At 42.5% G+C, this 16,946-nt stretch overlaps 1 protein-coding gene across 4 annotated transcripts in view; it reads left to right on the plus strand.

Annotated features, from left to right (window-relative positions):
- The window catches only part of LOC106085694 (Ca(2+)/calmodulin-responsive adenylate cyclase), a 374,401-nt gene that overhangs the window by 257,332 nt on the left and 100,123 nt on the right, over positions 1 to 16,946 (plus strand). The window lies entirely within an intron of this gene.

The following is a 16,946-nucleotide window of genomic DNA, read 5'->3' on the forward strand; positions in this document are numbered from 1 at the left end:
CTTCCGTAATGACTGTGTCGTCCTTTTGGAAGTCGCAGACCTTCATGAAGACCGTGGGGGGCCGTGCGCGCTTCTTTCGTTTCTGTTTCGACTTTGTCTCCTTCCGCAGGACACTCTCTGGGGTCTCCATTGCGGGGGTGGCTGGCTATGGCTTCCCAGAGCATTTGAAAGCGGGAAGCTCTTTTTCTTTTTCAGCATTTTAGCAGTTTCATGCTCTTGGGCAGGTCTTGTTCCGACTTTGTCACCTTCCTCAGGACACTTTCTGGAGTTTCCATTGCGGGGGTGGCTGGCTATGGCTTCCCAGAGTACTTGAAAACGGGGAGCTCTTTTTCTTTTTCAGCATTTTAGCAGTTTCATGCTCTTCGACAGATCTGATTCTCTTCCCAGCTTCCGTAGAAGTACCTGGTCAGTTCTATCCTTTCCAGCATCTTGCACTTGCATCCGATTGCACTGCCGGTGCATATTCCTCTGCCTCCTTCGTCGTGCCCCGTATTGCTTTCTCGGTCTGCTTGTGAGCTTAGCGAAGCCCTCGATCACTTTTGTTATCATCCCGCTATCCTCATCTCTTGATTCGACTGCGATGTGTGGTTCCTTGACACTGTCGATATCTGAATCGGAAACACCACCTTTACTTAAAGGCTGAGGACAAACTGTGCATCCCTCTGGTTTATCCGTATCTTCCTCATTAATTACTCAGACGACTGGTTGTGCGCTTGAAGCATTACTCTCGACTACAGGTGCCAAGGCACCCACACCCATAGGAAGGCGTACATCATCCTACGGTCCGATGACATCACCGCAGCCGTTGGGTCTTTGGAGTCCATTTTAAGCCCACTCCTGAAAGGCTTTAATAGGAACCTATTCCGAGATACAGATATGTTTCTTTAATATCAATCTCGTCTCCATGTAGCCGGCCGAAGTCGAAAATGTGCAAAATTCCCAATGTGTTAATGATTTCATTTCCTCTCTATAACAGAGAGGAAAATACTCGATGGGATTTCTGATTTTTTTTTTTCATTTCTTGTGCTTGTTTGAATTTGGGGAAAACATGAAGGAAAAAAACCACAGGCACGCGTTGACGAAATTGTTTTATTTCTATTTGTCATGTTGGCACATGAGATAATCACAACGTCAAAGAGGGTATTCACAAGACATGGTAATTCAACTAGATTAAGCTAAAGAAAGAAAATGAGACATGATGACAAAGATGGTCATGAAATGAATCACTTATACTAAAAAATAAGGAAAAATTATTAAAAATTTTTATTAATAATTAAAAATTTCTGAAAAATATCATGGTTAGGTTAAGTTTAAGTATTTGTGTGCCATTTGGACTCATATAAACATTTTCATCCAATGTGCTACCAAGATTATACAAAAATGCCTAAATTTTCTGGCAATATCAAAGATTTTCCTCATAGTTCGATTCTGTGTTTTATAACTTAAACCCTTTTTTTAAAAAAATTTGCCAGTCGGCTTAATTTTCTTTCATTTCCAATGCTCCACATTTGATTTCATTTCATTTTCTTTCATTTTTTCCTTATAAGCCTTCTTTTTACTTAGCGTTTACATTCCATCATTGCCTGTGAATAACCCTAATGCTCAAAATCCCCTTGCTAAACATCATGTAAGACGATTTGGTTGAAATGTCTCCTTCTCTGCCAAAATGAACTCTGGCGCCAACAAAAAAAAACAAAAAAAAAAACAAATTAAGAGTCAAATAGTTTAAGTGGATGACACATTGCCACCCATTGAACCCAAAAGAATAACAAAAACTTTGTCAAGGACGCTGTAATGAGTGAGTGACTGCCAGCAAGTGAGAGCAGTGCAATCAACCCAAGCTGTGATAAACATCTTAGCCAAATTGCTTCCTTGTCCAAGTGCCACTCTAACTGACTGCGTTAAGGGCTACTCAGCAGAGTGTTTGGGTATGGCAGTGATTACATGTGTCATTACTTTGTCAGTAGTAGTGGCAGAAAATGCGGAATGGGTCATTACTACAAAGTGTTATTTTCGTTGTTGTTGTAGTAAAATTTCCATTTAATGTAATTTAATGGCATTTTTATTTGGAATATTTGATGGTGATTGTAACACGGAGCGTATGATTGATACAAATTGGGGGTATTTATATCAAATAAAGTATACGCCCCATTGTACTGGTCACCCATAAATGGCTGCGTGTATTAATTTCAAATTTCTTGGTGTATTAATTTCAAATTTGTCTTGAGAAGGTTAGCTTAGGTTTAAAAGAGGGTGCAGTCATTAATGCGCCCCATGCCACTATGGACATATACCTAAGCCAGTAATCGGCTTGATGTACGCTCTAAAAACAATAAAGAAACCTCTAAAGAGAAAATTTTAAGTAAGAAATTCCGTGCTACTTACAAAATCCCTAATTGATTTCAATACCACTCCCCTAAGTTGGCTCATACCTGATATTGTGTCTCCACCTAAGTACCAGTATCTATTGGACGCGAAAGCCGGGCAATGACAAAGGAAATGCTCCAACGTCTCATTATCTTCCCCGCATGAAATACACATGCTATCACTTGCCGCACCGATTTTACAAAAGTGAGCTGGTAGTACTATGTGTCCCGTTATGATACCAAAAGCAAAAAGCCTCGACTATTCAGGATCTGGATCCCCCCATACGATTTTCGCCGTCCTACCTAACGTTTCGCTGTTCCACAATGTTGCATGTGCATTCGTCGTCCACTCCCTTAACTCGAACTGCGTCGACCTGAAAGGCTTCGGGTCGGCAGTCCTCTAGCCTTTACTGCCAAATCGTCTGCCCTTTTATTCCTGCTTACTCCGTTATGGCCCGACACACAACGATGCGGATTTTCCCATCCTCAGAGAAGGCGTGAATCTCCTTCATACACTGTAAGACTGTTCGTGATCTTATCGTCCTGGTTGTTATAGCCCTTACGGCAATTTTACTGTCCGTAAAGACGTTCACACTCGATGTCCTCACGTTAGCACCACACCACTTCACGCATTCCGTGATCGCCTGGATCTCCGCTTGCAGGACCGTATTATGGTCAGTCTAAACAGTCTAAAACAGATCTCAGTCCTTGCGTTCTCAATGTAAACCCCCAGGTCCACTCTATCCTCTAGCCTTGATCCATCCGTGTAACATGATCTTCCAGATGGCAATACTAGGGTTCCGTCAATCCAAGACTTTGCCGATGGCAGCAGTGCCTCGCACTTGACCTCATGGTTCAACTTAGGTATCCGATCAGGAACCTTTTCCCCTCCTTCCAGATTTCTTATCGTCGCCTCGATTATACCGTGATGGTATGAGCTGCTCCCCTCCACAATCCATTCTCCCATCTCCTTAAGTCTCATAGCCGTAGTGGCTGCCTCACACTTAATTTGTATGTCAATGGGTCGGTTATCTATAATAGTCCCCAGTGCCCTAGTGGGCGTGGTCCTCATCGCTTCGCCTATGCCAAGACAACATATACTCTAAGCCTGTTGTATGGTCCTTATGTGCACTTTTTCTCCATAGCAGTCCACCAAACTACTAATGCGTAAGTAAGTATTGGTCTAATCACGCTCCTGTAGAGCCAGTGGACTATTCTTGGATTCAGGCCCTATTTCGAGCCTACGGCCCGTCTACATAGTGCCCAACTTCTGTGAGCCTTCTCAGTACGCTTCTGAATGTGACACTTCAGTTTCCTGACCAAGATCACACCTAAGTATTTGACCTTGTCAGATATCGAAATCGTCTTATTGAGGAAACATGGTGCGTTAAATTGGCCCACCTTCGTCTTCCTTGTGAACAGGCATATTTCAGTCTTCTCTGGGTTAACGTTGAGACCTCTGGGTCCAGCCCAGTCATATGCCATATGCAAGAGCCTTTCGGCCCTTCTGCATAGCTGGTTGACATCCTTACCCCTTAGAAGTATTATAACATCGTCTGCGTGGCAGACGGGCTCAAACCCCTTCTCAGTTAGCATCCGTAATAGGTCATTTATGGTAGTCACCCATAGGAGTGGCAATAAAATGCCCCCCTGTGACGTACCCTGTGCCACTTTCTTCCTTTTACAATATTTATACCATGCGACACACAATTCATCCACATGTTCCTTAGCATATGATTTACTCAGTCTCTAAGGACCCGGTCCGCCAGCTACTGGTCTAAGGATTGGATCAGAGTGTCAGTCCGCACATTGTTAAAAGCCTCCTCGATATCAATGCATACCGTTAGGGTGTTAGTTTTCGCATCGAAGGATTCTTCTATTTTATGCACAATCTCGTGCAGGTCAGTCTCCACCGACCTTCTCTTGACATAGGCTTGCTGTTTGTATTTGAGCAGTTCGCTGGATGTCATACTCTTTATCATGGTGCCCACAATACTTTCCATGGTTTTGAGTAGAAAGGATGTAAAGCTTATGGGTCTATAGGCCTTTGGTGTCGCATAACTTGCCTTGCCGGGCTTGGGTATAAACACCACCCTTGCCTCCTGCCAGGCTTTCGGAGTGTATGCAAGACCTAGGCACGCTGTAAAAATTTTGGCCAGACGAAGCGCCAGATAGTCTGCCTCTTTCTGTAGTAACGCCGGAAATATTCCATCAGGTCCGGGTGACTTAAATGGTTTGAAGCTCCTCAAGGATTCCTTCACCATAAATTCCGTTATTATAAACCTTCGATCAACGTCATTATTCCATGATTCCGGTGTCTCCGTGAGTCCCTTCGTATCCTGTGGAAAATGCGTTTTCATCAAAAGCCTCAACATGTCCTCCGTTGTCTCTGCTCTCACTCCCATGTCGTCTACTAAAGTTTCAGTTTGGACAGGGGTTTTTGAGAGAAACGTTTTTATACCCTCCACCATAAGATGGGGGGTATACTAATTTCGTCATTCTGTTTGTAACTACTCGAAATATTCATCTGAGACCCCATAAAGTATATATATTCTTGATCGTCGTGAAATTTTATGTCGATCTAGCCATGTCCGTCCGTCTGTCCGTCCGTCCGTCCGTCCGTCCGTCCGTCCGTCCGTCCGTCCGTCTGTCTGTCGAAAGCACGCTAACTTCCGAAGGAGTAAAGCTAGCCGCTTGAAATTTTACACAAATACTTCTTATTAGTGTAGGTCGGTTGGTATTGTAAATGGGCCATATCGGTCCATGTTTTGATATAGCTGCCATATAAACCGATCTTGGGTCTTGACTTCTTGAGCCTCTAGAGTGCGCAATTCTTATCCGATTGGAATGAAATTTTGCACGACGTGTTTTGTTATGATATCCAACAACTGTGCCAAGTATAGTTTAAATCGGTCCATAACCTGATATAGCTGCCATATAAACCGATCTTGGGTCTTGATTTCTTGAGCCTCTAGAGTGCGCAATTCTTATCCGATTGAAATGAAATTTTGCACGACGTGTTTTGTTATTATATCCAACAACTGTGTTAAGTATGATTCAAATCGGTTCATAACCTGATATAGCTGCCATATAAACCGATCTTGGGTCTTGACTTCTTGAGCCTCTTGAGGGCGCAATTCTTATCCGATTGAAATGAAATTTTTCACGACGTGTTTTGTTATGATTCCCAACAACTGTGCCAAGTATGGTTTAAATCGGTCCATAACCTGATATAGCTGCCATATAAACCGATCTTGGGTCTTGACTTTTTGAGCCTCTAGAGGGCACAATTCTTATCCGATTTGAATGAATTTTTGCACGAAGTATTTCGTTATAATATCCAACAACTGTGCCAAGTATGGTTGAAATCGGTCCATAACCTGATATAGCTGTCATATAAACAGATCTGGGGATTTGACTTCTTGAGCTTCTAGAGGGCGCAATTCCTATCCGATTTGGCTGAAATTTTGCATGACGTATTTTATTTTTACTTTCAACAACTGTGTCAAATAAGGTTCAAATCGGTTCATAACCTGATATAGCTGCCATATAGACCGATCTGGGATCTTGACTTTTTGAGCCTCTAGAGGTCGCAATTATTATCCGATATGCCTGAAATTTTGTACGATGGATCCTCTCATGACCATCAACAAACGTGTTTATTATGGTCTGAATCGGTCTATAGCCCAATACAGATCCCATATAAATCGTTCTCTCTATTTTATTTCGTGAGCCCCAATGGGCGCAATTCTTATACGAATTGGCTGAAATTTTACACAGGTCTCCAACATATAATTTAATTGTGGTCCGAACCGGACCATATCTTGATATCGTTTTAATAGCAGAGCAACTCTTTTCTTACATCCTTTTTTGCCTAAGAAGAGATGCCGGGAAAAGAACTTGACAAACGCGATCCATGGTGGAGGGTATATAAGATTCGGCCCGGCCGAACTTAGCACGCTTTTACTTGTTTATCTTGGCGGCGTCATTAACGCTATCGACCTGTTTGCAGAAAAGCTTCCAGGAGGCACGTTTTTCCGCTCTGGTAATCGTATTGTATTCCTTGAGCCGTGTGTAATACACATCCCGATAAACTTCCGCCTTTTTACGACGTGCTCTGTTAATGTATATACGTGCTAACCTAGTCTAGTCTATATTTGCTCGTGAATCGTGAGTGCCTCGTGAGCCGTGAGTGCCTCATGATTTTCTGGTGAGTCGTGATTAGTATCGTGAGCATGATTTCACTCACTTACGCTCACGCACGAGAAATTCGAATTCAATAACGGTCACGCACGATCACGTGATTGGATTTGGATCTCACTCACGAATCGCGTAACTCAAGCGTGATTTACGCCTGCCACGACAACTGACGGCTTACCTATACACCCCTATTTCGACAGTTATGTTTGTTTTGGCATGATAACCACACAAACTAAGGGGCTAGAGAAGATTTTTAAGCATCATTAACGATGAGGGAATGGATGGAAGGCAGAACCAGATCTCACCATTGTCGCATAATCGATCGGACCCTAAATTGTGATGGAGATATGGAGTCTGACCGAATAACTGAGAACGATAATAAACATGGAGTATGCAACAGGAATACCAAGAATACCGGTATAGACCGGAGGAACCCTAGCCTATTAGCTGTTGTTACACGGATGGCTGAAAGCAGGGGGAGGGAACGAGTGTGAGTGTCTACATTGTAGATTCAGAGACCCAGCTCTTCAAATGTCTACGTGAATATTACACGGTTTTACAGGCGAAGATCTGAACTATCGAAACTTGCGTGAAATAAGCGCCCATTGTGAATGCACATAAATATAATCAAATGGCTATAGAGTCAATAAAAACCATGTCGGCGAAGTCAAAGACCATACCGGATTGCAAAAGAGAATCGCTTTCAATAAAGCTTCATATGACACAATCCTCATCATTTGGTGCAAATTGCAAATTTTGGCCATGAACATTCCACTAAGGAACAGGAGCAAACTTCTCACATATCAATGAGTGCAGTCCGATTCAAGTTTAAGCTCAATGATAAGGGGCCTCCTTTTTATAGCCGAGTCCGAACGACGAGCTGTAGTGCGACAACTCTTAGGAGAGAAGTTTTACATGGCATAGTACCATACAAATGTCGCCAGCATTATGAGAGGGAAACCACCACTGAACATTTTTTTTGATGGTCTTGCCAGCATTTGAACCCAGGCGTTCAGCGTCATAGGCGGACATGCTAACCTCTGCGCTACGGTGGCCTCAGCATCATCTGGTGCCGACCCACAATAAGGTATGGGGATATGAGAGAGCATAACCTGGCAGTAAGGGTCAGTTGTTTGCCGACGACAAACTTGGAAAGGGCGGCCTGAGTTAAGGACACGGGCGGGGAACGCACTTGTGTCGCGTCGAAATCGCACCGCAGTTTATATAAGGGAACCCTCCCACTTAGGAAAAGTAGAAAGGAAATCAGTACGCCCTTCGGTGTCTGTATGAGTCGCAAAGGTGAGGCTAGCAAGGCTATGCGCAGGGCACGCAGAGAGGACGATGTGGTATCGGAACACTTGCAGAGTCAATTCCCTCCCTTCTCAAGGATAATAAAGGGTGATTTTTTAAGAGCTATAGAAAAGTTTTTCAACAAAAAATACATTAAATTAAGAAAAATACATGAAATCTTTATTTGAATCGATAATACGGTCCATATTACTGAAAGGTTGAAGATTATTTCATGCTAATGTTGACCGTGACTGCGCCTCAAATGGTCCATCCGCTTAGTCCAATTTTGGCATACTTTTTCCAACATTTCGGCCAGTATCTCGCAAAAAAAATGCTTCAATGTTGTCTTCCAATGCGTCAATTGAAGCGGGCTAGTCTGTATAGACCTGAGCTTTAACATAGCCCCACAAAAAATATTCTAAAGGCGTTAAGTCGCACAATCTAGGCGGTCAATTGACCGGTCCCGAACGTGATATAAAATATTTACCGAACTCGCCTCTCAATAAGTCCATTGTTATCCATGCTGTGTGGCATGTGGCACCTTTTTGTTGAAACCACATGTCATACAAGTCAAACTCTTGCATTTTGGGCAAAAAAAAAATTGGATATCATCTCAGGATAACGCTCACTATTCCATTACATTACGATTCGCTTCATCTCTGAAGAAGGCGGTCAATTGACCGGTCCCGAACGTGATATAAAATATTAACCGAACTCGCCTCTCAATAAGTCCATTGTTACGCGTGCTGTGTGGCATGTGACATCTTTTTGTTGAAACCACATGTCATACAAGTCAAACTCTTGCATTTTGGGCAAAAAAAAATTGGATATCATCTCAGGATAACGCTCACTATTCCATTACGTTACGATTCGCCTCATCTCTGAAGAAGTAGGGACCAATGGTGCCATTCCAACTTCACCTTTTACTGCCAAGCTTTTATGAACATGCGTACTTTTCATATAAATTCAATTTTCTCTTTAATTGTATGTCATTGTCTGATGCTATGCATAAATTTCCCCTTAATACAGCTTAATTATAAAACAAAATAATTGTATTTGGCATAAGCTCAGAACCTGTTGTCTATCATTGGTTGCTTAAAGGGGGCACAACAGCAGCATCATCCACAACAACAGCATATAACATTTGTGATACAAGAAGGTACAACAGCGAGTCCATACCAGCCACACATTATGATGGTGACGATGGCGATGATGATTGTCATCATCATCATCATCTCTTGTGAAATAATAACACAGAGAAGTGCTCTTTTCTCTTTTAAAGTGTGGCCTTTGAAGTGGTTAAACTGACATTAATGCAACAAAAAAAGTGTTTTTCTTTTATGTGGCAAAATTGCAAAGAAAAACACTTACCAACACAAACACTGGCAGACACAAAACAACCACGCACACACACACACACACACACATGTGCTGCATGCTTTCATTCATGAACGAAACAACACACACACACACACATTCGTGTGTATTCATATGAAATATTTGATGTTTCTCTGGAAAAAGGATTTTCATGTTTCGAGTTGGCAAAACTATTGCAATATCTCAAGTGCATGTGGGTATGCAAACAAATGGTATCAAGAATGTCAGTGTTGCCGGTATCAAAACCATGGTAATGCCCTCCACCATCATGGTGATGGACAGACTAAATTCGTCTTTTATTTTACTTTTTGTTTGATATATCAAAATTTCTAGGTAAGCAAAAGAACCGCTAGAAATGGAAAACCTGATAGATATTGAAAGTTTTTTTTGGAAGAATTTTAAATGGAGTTTTCGTATGTTTAAAGATATTGGTGCATATTCAACATAAGTTTCATTATTAGGTTAGCTTGGGTTAAAAAGGTTCAGAAATTACGTGCTACTCATAAAATCCCCAATTATTCTTTATCCCATGCCCCTAAATCGATCCAAAGTCTGTTATCATGTCGGCACCAGTATTGCCACTCCAAACCAAACCGGACCAAACCCGACCAAACCCTCCCAAATCCTCTACAAATCAAAAATGCAGATTTGTTTTTATACTCTCCACCGAAGAGTTGACCAATTTGCCATCCTAATTGCAACCTTTAAACCCATCTCCCCGATTGAACGATGAACAACCGCGCCGAGTTTGGATAAAGCGAACAGCCGATTTAAGTGTTGGAGCCCAGAAATGCTTTTTACTACCCATTTTCGCCTGTACAGTGTGTGAATGGATGCTTCAAGATCTGAGGTTAGACCAGATCTGAACATATTTCTATGCAGCTGCCACATAGCGCTGTTTTCCGATTGAAGGCAGAGAACGCACACAAACCGCAATTCCTACCAACGAAATTTGTAAGAGCCCCTAGGAAAAACCTACCAAAAATTGAGGTCACCCTACCAACCTACCAAGAGAATAAAAAGATGCCAATTTTGGTAGGAACCTACCAAAAACGGCAACACTGGTTGGCACATGAGTGTGGGAGTTTGTAAGCCGCAAAATCCGGGCACCTCTCAGATTAGACACGTTTACTTAGAAGACTTTGCATTCATCAAGTTTATTGATGGCAGTTCGTTTGTCCTTACGGTCACGTCGTTTATCCTCTCATTCTGGCCAGACACCCAACCATTCCAAGTCGTACCATTCTCAGAAGAGGTTTTAATCATCTAAGACTTCAAGACCGTCAGTGAGCTTTTCGCCCTGATTTTTATGCCCGGAAGGCCAACTAACTATCCGTAAAAATATTCCTTCTCTAAGTACACATGTTAAGACCGCTCCACCTCTCGCATTCCGTGGCCGCACGGATTTCCGCCTGCAGCGCCGGTTAGGCAGCCGGAAACAGAACTTAGTCTCCGGGTCTTCAAGAACTGTTCTGTCCTCAAGCCTTGACCCATCCATGTTGGCAACAATGTCTGCCACATCCATCTCAGGTGACATCTCTGGTAACCGATCAGAAATCTCCTCCAATCCTTCCAGGTCTCCTATCGTTGCCACGTCTATTCCCCGATTATCTGACCTCCTCCATCTTTTATCCACTATCCATCGCCTTAAGTATCACAGCCGCAGTTGCTACCATACCAAACACGGTGGTACACGCAAACCGTGAAGACCAAAAGCCCTCAATACCATGGCGGCCGGTTGTACGCACCGGATTGACCCGATGAATTCCTTCATCGGCAAGGGCTGCCGCCTCAGTGTACCACACACTGCTACTACAAATACAACAACAACCAAAAGCCCTCATTCCCATGGCAGCCGGGTGTATGCACCGGATAGACCCGATGGAATCCTCATCGGCAAGGGCTGTCGCCTCAATGTACGTGTTCGTCTTTTTTCGTCATGGGAGAGGCGTATCCCGGAGTGCCTTCTCCGCACGCTTCTGGTCCGTGCCGGGATTGAAAAGAACCCCGGACCCTGGTTCTGTTCGGTTTGCCAGAACCGCCTTAATCATCGGTCGGTGTCGGTGAGGTGTAACCGGTGCATGGAGTGGGTACATTTCCGATCTTGCTCTGGCCTCACTTCACTACGGGATTATAGTACTGTACCACATACCGGCTATGTCTCAAGGTGGTGTGCGAACATAGCCAGCAGTGGGTCACAACCGTCGTCATCGTCGGACTATGTAGCCTCCCGACCTCTCCCGTGCGCCAGTATACGCAACGACAGCATCCTAGCCCTAATATTGTCAGGCTAGTGCCGAAGTGTATCGTTCTTGCAGTTAAACTGCAACGGAAATCTGAACTGTATACAAAGCTCTAGTAAGTGTTGTTCTCATTGCTCTACCTATGCCAAAGCGACATGTTATCTGAACTTGTTGTAATGCGCATATGTTGCCCTTCCTATCCTATCATCGCACAGTGTTGCCAAATCGAAAAATCTTAAAATTAATTCTGGAACTTTCGAACGGATAGAGACATGATACGAAACGTTATATAGTCAATTTTGAAGTGTTTTCCAATAAGTATTCAAAAATTGGGGATCCGAGTAGGTCCAGAAGCTTGAAAGTTGGTCACCTCAAACATGTCAAATTTTAAATTGCTGTCCAAACAGTCATTTATGGGCCGATCGGCTTGATTCTTTTTTAAAAAGATAGAGCTCGTAAAACCCTCCTTTTCATTTTGTTGTTGGATTAACCAGCATAGACCAATGTGTTTTTTATTTCTTGCTTCTATTTCAAAAACAAAAGAAGAGTCTCAACATTTGTGGCGTGTTAAATGTATTGGAGGCGGGCTGCAAGGATCGCTATTTCAGCCTTTGTCAGAGGCCTCATCAGCCTTTAATAAAAAATCGATCATTAAAAGTTTTTGAAGACAAACTTTTTATACCCGCCACCATAGGATCGGGGTATACTAATCTAGTCATGCCGTTTGTAACACTTCTAAATATTAGTCTAAAACCCCATAAAGTATTTAAATTTTTGATCGTCTAGATGTTCTCAGTCGATCTATCCATGTCCGTCCGTCTGTCACGATAGCGGTCGAACGCGTAGAGCTAGCAACATGAAACTTTACACAGATACTAGCCATTCAGGTAGGTCGTTGGGGATTGCAAATGGGCCATATCGGTTCAGATTTAGATATAGATCCCATATAAACCGATATCCCAATTTGACTTCTTGAGCCCTGGGTTCCGCAATTTTCGTTCAATTTAGCTGAAATTTTGCATGTAGTGTTCTTATGTTGCCTCCAACAATAGGTTCCTTATAAACTGATTTTTCGTTGCTACATCTTGAGCCCCTAGAAGGCGCAATTATTTTCCGGTTGGACTGAAACTTTGCACGTAGTGTTCTCGAACGTCTCCTAACAATCGCGTCGAATATGGCCCGAATCGGTTTATAACCTGATATAGCTCACATATAAACCGAACTCTCGATTTTACTTTTTGAGCCCCTAGAAGCCGGAATTGTTATCTGATTCGACTGAAACTTAGTGCCAAGTATAGTCTAATTCGGTGTATAATTTCTATTTTTGCCTGATATGTTATGTAGAAATTGTTTACATAATGCATGGTGGTGGGTTCCCAAGATTCGGTTCGGCCGAATTTAGCACGTTTTCACTTGTTTAAAATCCTTAGAGGCTACAACTAGTCTAGGATGGGTAAAGCTGCCACCTCAGAGCCCATTGTAATCCAATGTCCTGAACACATTTTTCGTACCCATCTCCACAGTCTCCTCAGTGAGCTTTCCATGATCTCATCGCAGGTCAACAACAACTTGCCTCGGAACGGAAGTACGGTGTTGTCCGCGTGCCATCCTTGCTGAGAACCAATAGGACTACGTTTATAACTAGTTTCCAGAGAATTGGCAAGAAATCTCCCTCTGGAGTATTTCCCCTTGCCTCCCGCCTTCTGACCACACTATTTCCCAAATCCGCATTGATAATCCTACCGCATACCATATAACTCGCTCAGGGGGAGATATTTTGGGTGGACTCCTGTGTGATCTAGTGTGGCGACTATCGATTCTAACTCTACGTTAAATCAAGGGAAATCGCCATGGAAAGCACCATGGCGGAAAGACGTTTCGATCTTCGTACTTCTTAGGGTGGGGGTCTCCACACCCATATCCTTGAAGAATGCCTGTTGTGTCCACTGAAGTAAATTCCCACCTCACCTCAGGTCTATCAGTCTTTCCAGTGTTTTAAGTAAAAACGATGACAGACTGATGGGCCATAATCCCTTGACGTTTTGTTAGGGTTGCCCAAAAAGTAATTGCGGATTTTTCATATAGTCGGCGTTAAAAAATTTTTTCACAGCTTGTGACTCTGTAATTGCATTCTTTCTTCTGTCAGTTATCAGCTGTTACTTTTAGCTTGCTTTAGAAAAAAGTGTAAAAAAAGTATATTTGATTAAAATTCATTCTAAGTTTTATTAAAAATGCATTTACTTTCTTTTAAAAATTCCGCAATTACTTTTTGGGCAACCCAATATTTTATTGTGTTATGGCATCAGACCATTCTAATCTCCATCCCTACCCACGGCAAGTAGCTATGACGGAGTTACTGCAAGATATACCTGCATTTGGAGGCCACCATAGCGCAGAGGTTAGCATGTCCGCCTATGACGCTGAACGCCTGGGTTCGAATCCAGGCGAGACCATTAGACAAAATATTCAGCGGTGGTTTTCCCCTCCTAACGCTTGCAACATTTGTGAGGTACTATGCCATGTAAAACTTTTCTCCAAAGAGGTGTCGCACTGCGGCACGCCGTTCGGACTCGGCCATAAAAAGGAGGCCCCTTATCATTGAGCTTAAACTTGAAACGGACTGCACTCATTGATATGTGAGAAGTTTGCCCCAGTTCCTTAGTGGAATGATCATGGGCAAAATTTGCATATTTGCATTTGATTCTAAGCCGGTCGTTATACTTATCGACGGGTTTAAATCTTCTCCTTCTTAGCGTTGCAAACAAATGCCCAAAGTAAAAACACCATGTACCACAGTGATGGTGTAGGGTATAACATTGACAGACTGATGGGCCTATCTATCCACAAGCAGGTTAAATTCGAAGATGGGCTATATCGGACTGAAATTTGGGATTTGGTCCAGATTTGGTTATAGCTGCCATATAGACCGATCTCTCGATTTCAGGTTTTGGGCCCATAAAAGGCGCATTTATAATTCGATTTCGCTGAAATTTGAAAGAGTTAGTTGTGTTAGGACCTTCAACATCCTTCTTCAATTTGGCCCAGATCGGTCCAGATTTGAATATAGCCCCCATCTCCCGATTTAAGGTTTTAGACCCATAAAACCCACATTTGTTATCCGATTTCGCTGAAATTTGGGACAGGGAGGTGTGTAAGGACCTTCGACATCCCTCTTAAATTTGGCCTTGATCGGTCCAGATTTGGATATAGCTGCCATATAGACCGATTCGCCGATTTAGGGTCTTAAGCCCATAAAAGCCACATTTATTATCCGATTTTGCTGAAATTCGAGACAGTGAGTTTTGTTAGGCCCCTCGACATCTTTCTGCAATTTAGCCCACATCGGTCCAGATTTGGATATAGCTGTCATAAAGGTAGATTCGCCGATTTAGGGTCTTAAGCCCATAAAAGCCACATTTATTATCCGATTTTGCTGAAATTTGGGACAGTGAGTTGTGTTAGACCCTTCGACATCCTCCTTCTATTTGGCCCAGATCGGTCCAGATTTGGATATAGCTGCCATATAGACCGATATCTCGATTTAAAGTCTTGGCCCAATAAAAGGCGCATTTATTATCCGATTTTCTCGATTTCAGGTTTTGGGCCCATAAAAGGCGCATTTATAATTCGATTTCGCTGAAATTTGAAAGAGTTAGTTGTGTTAGGACCTTCAACATCCTTCTTCAATTTGGCCCAGATCGGTCCAGATTCGAATATAGCCCCCATCTCCCGATTTAAGGTTTTAGACCCATAAAACCCACATTTGTTATCCGATTTCGCTGAAATTTGGGACAGGGAGGTGTGTAAGGACCTTCGACATCCCTCTTAAATTTGGCCTTGATCGGTCCAGATTTGGATATAGCTGCCATATAGACCGATTCGCCGATTTAAGGTCTTAAGCCCATAAAAGCCACATTTATTATCCGATTTTGCTGAAATTTGAGACAGTGAGTTTTGTTAGGCCCCTCGACATCTTTCTGCAATTTAGCCCACATCGGTCCAGATTTGGATATAGCTGTCATAAAGGTAGATTCGCCGATTTAGGGTCTTAAGCCCATAAAAGCCACATTTATTATCCGATTTTGCTGAAATTTGGGACAGTGAGTTGTGTTAGACCCTTCGACATCCTCCTTCTATTTGGCCCAGATCGGTCCAGATTTGGATATAGCTGCCATATAGACCGATATCTCGATTTAAAGTCTTGGCCCAATAAAAGGCGCATTTATTATCCGATTTTGTTGAAATTTGCGACAGTGAGTTGATTTAGGCCCCTCGACATCTTTTTGCGATTTGAATATAGCTGCCATATAGACCGATTCGCCGATTTAGGGTGTTAAGCTCATAAAAGACACATTTATTATCCGATTTTGTTGAAATTTGGGACAGTGAATTGTGTTAGGCCCTTCGACATCTCTCTTCAATTTGGCTAAAATCGGTCCAGATTTGGATATAGCCCCCATATAGACCGATTCACCGATTTAGGGTATTAAGCCCATAAAAGCCACATTTATTATCCGATTTTGCTGAAATTTGGGACAGTGAGTTGTGTTAGGCCCTTCGACATCTTTCTTTAATTTGACCTAGATCGGTATAGATTTAGATATAGCTGCCATATAGACCGATCTCTCGATTTAAGGTCTTGAGCCCATAAAAGCCACATTTATAATCCGATTTTGCTTAAATTTGGAACAGTGAGTTGTGTTAGACCCTTCGACATCCTCCTTCAATTTGGCTAAGATCGGTCCAGATTTGGATATAGCTACCATATAGACCGATCTCTCGATTAAAGGTTTTGGTCCCATAAAAGGTGCATTTATTATCCGATTTTGGCAAAATTTGGAACAGTGAGTTGTTTTAGGCCCTTCGATATCCTTCTGCAATTTGGCCCAGATCGGTCTAGATTTGGATATAGCTGCCATATAGACCGATCTCTCGATTTAAGGTTTTGGGCCCATAAAAGGCTCATTTATTGCCCATTGCCACCGAAATTTGGGACGGTGAGTCGTGTTAGGACCTTTAACATCCTTCTTCAATTTGGCCCAGATCGGTCGAGATTTGAATATAGCTGTCTTTTTGATTAGCGCTCTTAGATTCTTAGAGAGAGCTGTGTGCAAACTACTTGCACTAGTGCCTTTCTTACACGGTTTCCACACAGAATTACACCCAAGAGCTTCTTTGGCTGTGCTCCTCTCATGTCTCTTCGCCTATTCAAAAATCCTCCTGCATTACGCTCTAAGTAAAGGCAGTAGTGGAAGGTTCCACAAATGCCTTCAGAAATCCTTCGTTAAGACTACCCATGACAATGTCGCAGTTTTGGGACATTATATTAAATTCCCTAGTGTTAATCGAAATAATTTAAAATTTTCAGCAGTATTATCAACATTTGATTAAAATTTCCTACCTTTAAGCTTTTACAAAAAAAAAATTCCATTCCCTTGTGGCGTTTCCCTTTTCCTCAAGTAAATCTACC

Source organism: Stomoxys calcitrans, chromosome 4 (genome assembly GCF_963082655.1).
Source record: "Stomoxys calcitrans chromosome 4, idStoCalc2.1, whole genome shotgun sequence".
NCBI classification, from domain to species: Eukaryota; Metazoa; Arthropoda; class Insecta; order Diptera; family Muscidae; genus Stomoxys; species Stomoxys calcitrans.